Source organism: Carettochelys insculpta, chromosome 24, assembly GCF_033958435.1.
Source record: "Carettochelys insculpta isolate YL-2023 chromosome 24, ASM3395843v1, whole genome shotgun sequence".
NCBI classification, from domain to species: Eukaryota; Metazoa; Chordata; order Testudines; family Carettochelyidae; genus Carettochelys; species Carettochelys insculpta.
Window position 1 is genome coordinate 12,285,634 of NC_134160.1, and position 10,980 is coordinate 12,296,613.

Here is a 10,980-nt window from a genome sequence, read left to right on the forward strand (position 1 = left end):
GGCTCGGGGCCCACACTAACGCCTGTCTCCACTCTTCTTCCCCGCCTCCTGTGTTCCACAGCTGCACCATCGGAAGGACCGGAGAGCGCTGGCGAGGCTTCAGTGGTCCCGGAAACCCCTCCGGGGCCATTGCTCCAGGCAAGCCCCTCAGCGGAGGACCGACCGGCCCCACAGCGGGCAAGACGGCGGACCCAGCACCAGCCACCGGCGATGGACCCCCAGCTGCTGGCCGTCCACTGCCGGCAGGAGGAGGTCGCGGAGCAGCGCCTGCGGGTGGAGCAACGCCACCTCCACCTCCAGGAGCGGGCGCTGGCCTGGCGCCAAGAGGCATGGGGGGCCTACATGGACACGTTCAACTGCATAGCGGACTACCTGGCCCCCCCATGCCGCGCCGGCCACCGCTGCGCCCGCCCTGACTGCTCCACCCGCCGCGCCACCCGCTGCTCCGCTCGTCGCTGCGCCGGCCGCCATCGCCCCACCACCCGCCACCGAGGGCCGTTCCGCCAAGGGAGACCTGGGGCCAGCTGACACTCGCCGGGCATATCTTCCGGTCCTCCCAGCCCCCAGCCAGCCCCGGACAGGGCTGTGGCCGAGGCGGGGCTCCCGGCCGCCCACCCCCAGTGCTGGACTACAAGGGCGTGGGGCCCAGGACGTGGCCCCCCCCCCCTTGTATATAGTTGGTATTTATTTATTTGTGCCCCCCCCCCCGTTTGCCCAGTCTCCCCCCCATGTAAATAGTTCTCCTCTTCCTTGTTATCCCTGGTTTTTTTGTTAATATATATGTACACTTTTCATATTTAAGTTAGTTAGAAGTTCGTGTATATAGTATGTATTAGTTAGTTATAGAACAGAGTTGAAAGTAAACCAGTTTGATTTCACAAACAAGTGTCTGCTTTTATTTGTCCAGGAAAAGGCGGGGGGGTGTGCTGTTGGGTGCTCCGTGGTGTGGGCGTAGGGGCAGGGAGTGTTGTGGAGGATTGGGGGGGGGGCTTAGTGGGGGGCCTGGCAGCGTTCACCCCACGGCCTCATCAAAGTGGGCCCACAGGGCCTCCCGGACCCGGGTCCTTTCGGGGTCCACCTGGTGACTGGGGGCAGCAGGTGGCTGCACGTCGGCCCTGCCGGCCTCCACAGCCCAGCCCTGAAAAAAGGCCTCCCCCTTGCTCTCCACCAGATTGTGCAGGGCGCAGCAGGCACCCCCAGTCTGGGGGATGTTGGTGGGGCCCGCATCCAGGCGGGTGAGGAGACACCTCCAGCGCCCTTTGAGGCGGCCAAATGAGCGCTCCACCACCTGGCACGCGTGGTTCAGGCGCTGGTTGAAGCGCTCCTGGCTGGCAGAGAGATGGCCCATGTACGGGTGCATGAGCCAGGGCCGGAGGGGGTATGCTGCATCTGCGATGATGCAGAGGGGCATGGTGGTGTCCCCCACAGGGCTCTCCCGCTGGGGGATGTAGGTCCCCGCCTCCAGCCGGCGGCACAGGCCCGAGTTCCGGAAAACCCGGTTGTCGTGGGTGCTGCCAGGCCAGCCCACATAAATGTCCTGGAAACGGCCCCGGCTGTCCACCAAGGCCTGGAGGACCACTGAGTGGTAGCCCTTCCGGTTTATGTAGCGCCCTCCACTGTGCACCGGGGCGTGGATGGGGATGTGAGTGCCCAGGGTGGCAAAGCCCGCAATGGTGGCATCCGGGTCCCCCAGCCTCACGAGCCTGTGGAGGAGCAGGGCGTTGATGGCGCACACAACCTGCAGGGGAAGCACATGGGAGAGCACCAATGAGGGGTGAGCAGGGTGTGTGTGGCCCTCCCCTGCCAGGGCCCCCCTGCCCTGCCCTGCCCTGCCCGGGCCCCCCTGCCCTGCCAGGGCTGCCTCCCCCCGCTCCCCCCGTGGGTTCTGTTACCTCCATGAGGATAGGCCCGACGGTGGCCTTGCCGACGCCAAACTGCTGTCCCACGGATCGGTAGCTGTCTGGAGTGGCCAGCTTCCAGACAGCGATGCCGACCCGTTTCTCCACAGGGAGGGCACACCGCATGGCGGTGTCCTGGTGCCTGAGTGCAGGGGGTGAGCCACTGGCACAGCTCCATAAATGTCTGCCAGCTCATTCTAAAGTTCCTGAGCCTGCGGTCGTCGTCCCACTCCCCAAGCACCAGCCGCTCCCACCATTTGGTGCTGGTGGGGTAGTTCCACAGGCGGCGGCGTGTGAGGCCGGGGGGGGGGTCGGGGTGCTGCAGGGTTGGGGGTTGAGTCCTCCCCTGCGGGCCGCTCCTCCTCCTGTGTGGCAAGGAGGTGCTCAGCTGCCTCCCGCATGGCATGGAGCAGGGCGAGCACTGCTCCTGCAGGGGCAGCTGGGTGGACCTCTGGCTGCTGCTGCTGCTGCTGGGGGTCCATGACTGCATCGCCCGAGGTCTGCGTGCCTATGGCTCTGCAGACCACGTGCTGTGCAGGCTGAGTGTGTCTGGGAGGGGCCCTTTAAGGGAGCGGCTAGCTGTTGCGCCGGAAGCGCTAGTCCGCCCTGTGACCCTGTCTGCAGCTGTGCCTGGCATCCCTATTTCGATGTGTGCTACTTTGGCGTGTAGATGTTCCCTCGCAGCGCCTATTTCGATGTCGTGCTGCTCAACGTCGATGTTGAACATCGACGTTGCCAGCCCTGGAGGAAGTGTAGACGTTATTCATCGAAATAGGCTACTTCGATGTAGGCTTCATGTGTAGACGTAGCTATAGTGTGTCACATAGAGGGCACAGTCCTGAGAGGTGCTGAGCACCCTCCACTCCCAACCATTGACATCAATTGGAATCGAGGAGGATGAGGTCCCGGAGCTAGATCTGGTCAAAAACTTCATGCCTATATACATGAATATGGTCTTTGGCTTCAATTGAAATGATTCACCAAACTGTTCTGAGTTCTCTGAAAATCATCCCTTTTCCTCCAGTTGTTTAAAACATTTGGAAAATGTTAACAAAAATGTGTTTCATGTTGGTGGGAACAATCCCAGGTCACTGTTTAGAGCTGGTTCCCCACAGCTGTATTCCATTCCTCTTCCGCAACGGAGACAGTGCCACTGAAGCAAAAAAGATTCAAAAAACTGGGGAAAAAATCCCAGCTCATTCTGAGTTTTTTCCCTAGAAAACCAATAGATTACAACCACCTTGTGTTTCCTTGGACAGTTTTTCTCTCCCTCACAGGGACCTTTTTCCATCACATGCTCCCAGAACGTGGGGTTAACCCTTTCCTTACTGCTGCTCTCTCCCCAGGAAGGGAAGCCGTGTGTGTGGACCACGAAGCCCCACCAGCGGAACCACTTTGAATTCTCAGGCTGCACCAGCACCTGCCTTTACCAGCCCAAGTTCTGCAGCAGCTGCACAGACGGACGCTGCTGCACCCCACACACTGCCAGCACTGCGGAGGTGGAGCTCAGGTGCCCAGAGGCGGGGACTCCTTCCAGCATAAGATCATGTTTATCCAGAGGTGCTCCTGCCACCAGGACTGCCCCAGGGAAAATGACATCTTCCTGGCTACCTACTGCAGACAGCTGATCAGTGACCCTGCCGGGATAGAGGTGCAGTAGCTGCTCCCTGAATTGCAGGATGTTGCAGCCTCTCCCCTCCCCATGAGGATCTTTGGAACAGTGGCACTTGGCACCAGGGTGACAGAGGACCTTGCTAACAAGCCAAGCAGTGCAGGGCGTGCAGCCCCAGGGCACCCTGTGCTGTGGGCTCGTGTGTGGGGAGCTTTGATGATGCTACTCACGCTGAGCTGGCTCCTTTAGAGGATGCTGAGGCAGAACAGAGCTGGGCTGGAAACAGAGATGGTCCCGGACTAAAATCCTGATCCAAATTCCCCAGACTTCCAGGCAGTTTGGGTCTGGATCTAAGTCTTGTGGCCTGGGCCCATTTCTAGCTGAACGTGCAGGGGAGGGACAATTCCCTTAAAACCACAACTGTGGGGATAGCTGGCAGCAAACCCAGGGCAGAGCAAAGGAGAGGCCGGGGAAGTCTGAACAAGCTCCAGTGTGCTTGGCTGGTTTCCCACTCAGTGACAGAAAAGGTCCTGGGCCACCAGCCTCACTCTTTTCACAATGCGCCCCACAAATTAAAGGAGCTCAGGCCCCAGGGATGGTCGGTGCTGTGGGGGTCAGTTACTCCCTGCCACACCTTGGTGCCGTTTGACTAATGCTCCTCCCACCTACTGCCTGTCTCTGGCACCAGTTATTTTTCAAAAACCAAATGACCCTGTATGTGCTGGGGATGTAAAATCCGCACGAACTGGTTATCCGGTTACCCAGGTAAAGGGGAGGGGGTGGCTGGGGAGGTCTGGGGACCAAGGCTGCTGTTGGTGGGCTGGGGTTTCCCCAGGCTGCTGCAGGCAGGGGGGTGCTCTAGCACAGCCAGAACAGCCCTGATCCCTGGCGCACCATGGGCAGGGATGATCCAGCTCAGCTGGAGCTGCCTCTCTCCGTGGCATGTGCAGCTGCCCCCTCTTACACCCCTACCCCCCAGCTCCTGCAGAAAGAGACCTGCTGGGGCCAGGCAGGAGCATCCCCACCCCCAGTGGCCCCATGGGGCTGGGGCACCTGTAACTGGGAAGCCTCCTCCATTTTAGGCTGAGGGTTAGTGGGTTAACAGATTACCCATTAACATCCCTAGTGTGTGGCTGGGAGCTCCTGAGGACAGGTGGGGGAAACAGTGGGAGGGTGAGCTGGTCCCAGTGCAAGGATCTACCATGGCTGTGTGGCTCTCCTTGGAAAATCTGAACCCAGTAAGAGACGTTTCCATAAATGACAGGTCTGCCCCCATCAGTGCTGAAAGGAAGGATCCAGTGTCTGATTCTGATCTTATATACCCTGGCGTAAATCAGGAGTAAGTTCACAGAGCACTGCCAGCGTGTAAACTGAGATGACCTAGATTAGCACCAGGCTTTAAAAAATCTCAGCCAACAGATCTGCCCCTCAGCCGAGTCCCTGGAGTAAACTTTGCTCTGAGCAGATGAATATTTTCTACTTTTCATCTTTGATAGCACTTCCCAGCCAGATCATTGTGGGAGGGGGCCTGGCTCCTGCATCAGCAACAGAACTGCAAAGCGTTTCAGTGGCAGAGTCTTTATTCCTGGTGCTGCAGGAGAAGGAAGAACCCAGCTCAGGTCAGAGCTCAGGGGCATTTGAAGTGCTGGAAGGAAAAAGCTCAATATTTAAGTGAGCAGGTTTGACCTGGAGTTATTGAGATCATAACATGGAAAGGCCTGATGGGTCCAGTGTGTCAGCCGTGGGCTGTATCCTTTGCTGCATAGGTATGCTTCAGAATCTCAGCCTCCAGTAGGGAAAACTGGTACGTTGTAGCCCAAGTGTAGCCAATGGAGCAGTGTCTTCCTGAGCATGCCACCAGCTTGGAGCTGTAGCTTCAGGCAGTGTGTACTGTCCTGTTCGCCACAGAGGAGGTTAATACTGAAGACGAATTCCAAATACCAGCATGACTCCTTAACTTCTGCTTGTTTTAACTTCCAGCTAATGGGCTGAGCTCCCAGTCTCTCTGTGCCTGCTGTCTCCATTCTTTCATTCGTCTGAAGCTGGGATGGAATGCCCACCAGGAATCAAGGGAGCACTGCTGCAGAACGGACGTCCAGCCAGCTGCCGAGGTTGGAACTTTGCCGCTGCTGCTGTCAGTAGCTGGATTTCAGAGCAGTGCTTCCTTTCAAAGGAACTGCCCCAGGTAGTTAGTAAATGCCACCCTTCATGTACAGGCTTCAAAATGTCATCCCTGACTTAGCCACTGAAATGCCCAGACTATAGAACCCTGCCTTCTCCCCCAGCTCCAAACAGCTGCAGCAGCATCGCCCCAGCACGGCCACTCCTGCAGCTTCGGCCCCATTCTTTGTGCTGGGATTGAACCTGGAAGTGCTGTTCGTATAATTTCTGTGTTGCTTTCTGTCAAACCGCCACATCCAGGGGCCTTTCCATGTGGCCAGCTGCTCCCTTCCCCACTGCCTCTTTGGAGCAGTTCATCAGAGCTGGTGGCTGGTCTCCCTCTAGGCTGCCTGGCCTTGGGGTGTTAAATTAAAATGATGGCTGCACTTTACCTGAGAACAATAAATGTCTCTTTATTTTGCATATAACCCACCCACCTGTGCTCCTCTGTGGATATTGGGTCCCCGGAGGGGAATGTGTCAAAGCAGGGAGTAGAGTGGAGCTTCTGGCTGAATGGCAAGTTTCAGTTATATGACCAGTATCAGCGGGGTAGCCAATCACCAACTACTTTCAAACCCAAGGGTCTCTGCCATTGGTCCATGCTGGAGTCCTCTAAACAGATTTATTCCTCCTGCCTCCCTGCAAAAGGAATGCCAGCAATAGTGTCCCTCCAACATCCCATTTCCCACTAAATGAGAGGCCAGGAGACCAAGAGGCCACCTGGCTGATGAAACAGCTGTTGGCTGTGGAGGTCAGGAGACGTGGTTCTATTGCCAGCAACATGACTCACCATGGCATGTATCTTTGAGCAAATCACTTCATCTCACTGAACTTCTGGACTGGCCCTGCTCTGGTAAGAGACTCTGGCTGTCTGCACTGGGCCAGGCAGGATCCTGGCTGATATGGATAGCACAGTGTATGCACAGAGAGGTGCCAGCGTTGGACTATGTAGGAACTAATGATACAGCCAACAGCGACCTTGACGAGGTCACTGCAGATTACGTAACCCTAAGAAGAAAGAGGAATGATTACGGAGCACAAGTGGTGTTCTCATCCATCCTCCCTGTGAAAGGAAGAGGTCTGGGTAGGGATCATCGAATCACAGAGGGTAAATGCGTGGTTACATAGGTGGTGTCGCAGGGAAGGATTTAGTTTCTTTGACCATGGGATTCTGTTTCAGGAACAAGGACTGCTGGGAAGAGATGGGATGCACCTAATGAAGAGAGGAAAGGGCATCTTTGCAGGCAGGCTTGCAGCCTAGTGAGGAGGGCTTTAAACTAGGTTCGTCAGGGGATGGAGACACAAGCCCAGAGGTAAGTGGGGAAGGAGTAGGGTACAACAAAGTAGGATTCCTAGGTGAGGAGGAGAAAGTGGGCCAATCAACCACTTCTCTGTGGTGTTTGTACACAAATGCAAGAAGCCTGGGGAACAAACAGGAGGAACTAGAGGCCCTGGCACAGTCTAAGAAGTATGAAATGATTGGAATAACAGAGACTTGGTGGGATGACTCACATAACTGGAGCCTGGTCACGGAATGGTATAAAATGTTTAGGAAGGACAGGCATAGGAGAAAAGGAGCAGGAGTTGCGCTCTATGTGAGGGAGCAGTATGATTGCTCAGAATTCCAGTATAAGGAGGTTGAAAAGCCAGTTGAGTGTCTTTGGATTAAGCTTAGAGGTGGAAGCAGCAGAGCTGATGTTGTAGTTGGTGTCTGATATAGATCATGAGATCAGGGAGATGAGGTAGATGAGGATTTCTTCAGGAAGCTAAGTGAAGCTTCCAAATCACAGGCCCTGGTTCTCATGGGAGACTTTAATTATCCAGACATTTGTTGGGAGACCAATAGAACAGCACACAGACAATCCAGGAAGTTTTTGGAAAATGTTGGAGATAACTTCCTGGTACAAGTGCTGATGGAACTGACCAGGGCCATGCACAACTTGACTTCCTGCTCACAAACAGGGAAGAACTAGTAGGAGAAATAGAAGTGGTTGGCAGCCTGGCTGCAGTGATCATGAGATGGTAGATTTCAGGATCCTGACAAAAGGAAGAAAGGTGAGCAGTAATAGACAGATTTGATTTCAAAACAGCAGACTGCAACTCCCTATGAGAACTGATGGGCAGAATCCCCTGGGAAACAAAGATGAAGGGGAAAAGAGTTCAGGAGAACTAGCAATATTTTAAAGAAGTCTTGTTGAAGGCACAGGAACAAACAATCCTGCTACATAGTAAGAAAAGAAAATATGGTAGGCAACCAGCTTGGCTTAACAGGGAAATCCTTGGTCAGCTTAAACTCAAAAAGGATGTGTATAAAAAGTGGAAGCTTGGACAGATGACTAGGGAGGAATATAAATGCACAGGTGGAAAATGCCAGGCGGTAATCAGGACAGCAAAGGCACAACTGGAACTGCAGCTGGCAAGGGATGTGAAGAGTAACCAGAAGGGTTTGTACAGGCATGTTAACAATAAGAGGGCTATCAGGGAAAGTGTTGGGGCCGTTACTGGATCAGAGAGGTAACCTAGTGACAGATGAAGTAAGAAAAGCTGAAGTACTCAATGTTTTTTTTGCCTCAGTCTTCACAGGCAAGGACAGTTCTCACACTATGGTGCTAGACAATGCAGTGTGGAAGGTGAAGGGCAGCCCTCAGTGGGGAAGGAACAAGTTAAGAGCTACTTAGAAAAACTATATGTACACACATCCATGGGTCTGGATTGAATGCACCCATGGGAGCTGAGGGAATTGGCAGACGTCGAGCCTTTGGCCACTATCTTTGAAGACTCTTGGAGATCAGGAGAAATTCCAGATGATTGGAAAGAGGCAAATGTAGTGCCCATCTTTAAAAAAGTAAAGGACAATCCAGGGAACTATAGACCAGTCAGCCTTACCTCAGCAGGCGGGAAAATAATGGAGGGGATCCTCAAGGAATCCATTCTGGAGCACTTGGAAGAGGGAAAGTGATCAAAAGTAGTCAACATGGATTCACCAAGGGCAAGTCCTTCCTGACCTATCTGATTATCTTCTATAATGAGGTAACTGGCTCTGTGGACATGGGTAAGTCAGTAGATGTGATATACCTTGACATCAGCAAAGCTTTTGATAGTCTCCCACAATATTCTTGCCTATATGTTAAGGTAGTATGGATTGGATACATGGACTATAAGGTGGATAGAAAGCTGGCTTGAGAGTTGGGCCCAACAGGTAGTGGTCAGTGGCTGAATATCTGGATGGTGGTCAGTTTCATCTTCAGTTCTAGGGACGATGTTGTTCAACATCTTTATTATTGACCTGGATGAGGGACTGGATTGTACCCTCAGCAAGTTTGCAGATGACACCAAGCTAAGGGGAGCGGTAGATACTTTGGAGGGCAGAGATAGGACCCAGAGTGACCTGAATAAATTGAAGGACTGGGCTAAAAGAAATCTGATGTGGTTCAACAAGGAGAAGTGCAGAGTCCTGCACCTGGGACGGAAGAATCCCAAGCATTGTTGTAGGCTGGGACTGACTGGCTAAGCATCAGTACAGTGGAAAGGTTCCTAGGGATTATAGTGGATGAAAGCCTGGATATGAGTAAGCAGTGTGCCCTTGTGGCCAAGAAGGCTAATGGCATATTGGGGTGCATTAGGAGAAGCAGTTCAAGCAGATCTAGAGAGGTTGTTGTTCCCCTCTATTCAGCACTGGTGAGGCCACATCTGGGCCATTTCTCCACAGGCCACTTCCTTCAGAAGTGACATGCTAATACATGGAATGAAAGATGCTAATGAGGTGCAGATGCAAATTCCCCACACCTCATTAGCATAATATCAGGTGATTTGGAGTCCAGAAGACCATTCTTCCGGACTCCAAAATGCCGTGTAGAAGCGTGGCCCCCCAGGGGGGCTTCAGGAAGGAAGTCCTTCTTCTGGAGGCCCCTTCTTCCCGAAATTTTTTTCTTCCAGACTCCAAATCACGTGACATTATGCTAATGAGGCATGGGGAATTTGCATTCGTGTCTCATTAGTATCTTTCACTCTGTGTATTAGCATGCCACTTCTGAAGGAAGTGGCCTGTGTAGAAATGGCCCTGGAGTATTGTGTCCAGTTTTGGGCCCCCACTATAAAAAGGATGTGGATATGCTGGAGCAGGTTTAGCAGAGGGCAACTAAAATGATTAAAGGGCTACAGCACATGACCTGTGAGGAGAGGCTGAGGGATTTGGACTTATTTAGTTTGCAGAAGAGAAGACTGAGGGGTGATTTAATAGCAGCCTTCAACTTCCTGAAGGGATGCTATAAAAAGGATGGAGAGAACCTGTTCTCAGTGGTGACAGACGGCAGAACAAGGAGCAATTGTCTGAAGCTACAGAAGAAGAGGAGTAGGTTGGATATTAGAAAAAACTACTTCACCAGGAGGGTGGTGAAGCACTGGAATGCATTGTCCAGAGAGGTGGTGGAATCTCCATCCCTGGAAGTTTTTAAGTCCCAGCTTGACATAGTCATGGCTGGGATGACTTAGTTGGGGTAGCTCCTGCTTGGGGCAGGTGGCTGCACTCAATGACCTCTTGAGGTCCCTTGCAGCTTTGTGATTCCATGGTTCCATGACTATGCTAGCATCCCGATAACAGTATTCCCTGGAAGCTGAGTGCTTGGGTGACTGCTCAGGAGAGATTCAGGTGCTGGTCAACTGATTTGCAAAGCACCCACAACTGGCAGCATTTGTCTCTATTGGTGGTGCACATCCACACAGGCCTTGGTGCAAATAACAAAATTTATTCTGCCCAGAAATGGAAAAAATTAGAGGGAACACTGCACCCCCCCATGAAAGTGTGTGTGAGCCAAGACTCAGTTCTGGGCCAGCCCTGCAGGCACTTGGAAGCAGCCATTGGCTGGACAAGCTTCCTGCAGTCTTTAATACGTGGATAAAAATAAACCTGGGAGCAGATGTGGCCAGAAGTCAGTGTTAATAGGTGGGAGCTTTAGGGAGGCTTAGCAGCTTAGGGATGATATTTACTATCTCATTGTGTTATCCAAGGGCAGTCCACCCTCCTCGGTCTGCTTTAACAGTCACAAGAACTATTTGCCAGCGGTAAGGTGGGTGAACCTGCACGATGCTGGCTGGGACAGAGGAAAGGTCCTTTCCTGGCCTCTAAGCTTTGACCTTCCCCCATTTCTCAGTGGAAGGGTCTGAGACTTTGGCCCCTATGGAGACATGACAAGTAAGGTGGCATCAGGGACATATCCCCAGAAGCACCGTTTTACTGAGTGTAACCAGGCCTAATTCCCTTTTTGCTCTGGCTGCTTTTACACCAACCAGCTCCATTGATTCCCATGGGGC

General features: G+C 53.3%; 1 pseudogene; it reads left to right on the top strand.

The window, feature by feature from the left end:
- The window catches only part of LOC142001127 (CCN family member 2-like), a 32,764-nt pseudogene extending 29,206 nt beyond the window's left edge, over positions 1–3,558 (top strand).
- Positions 3,559–10,980: the final 7,422 nt, after the last annotated feature.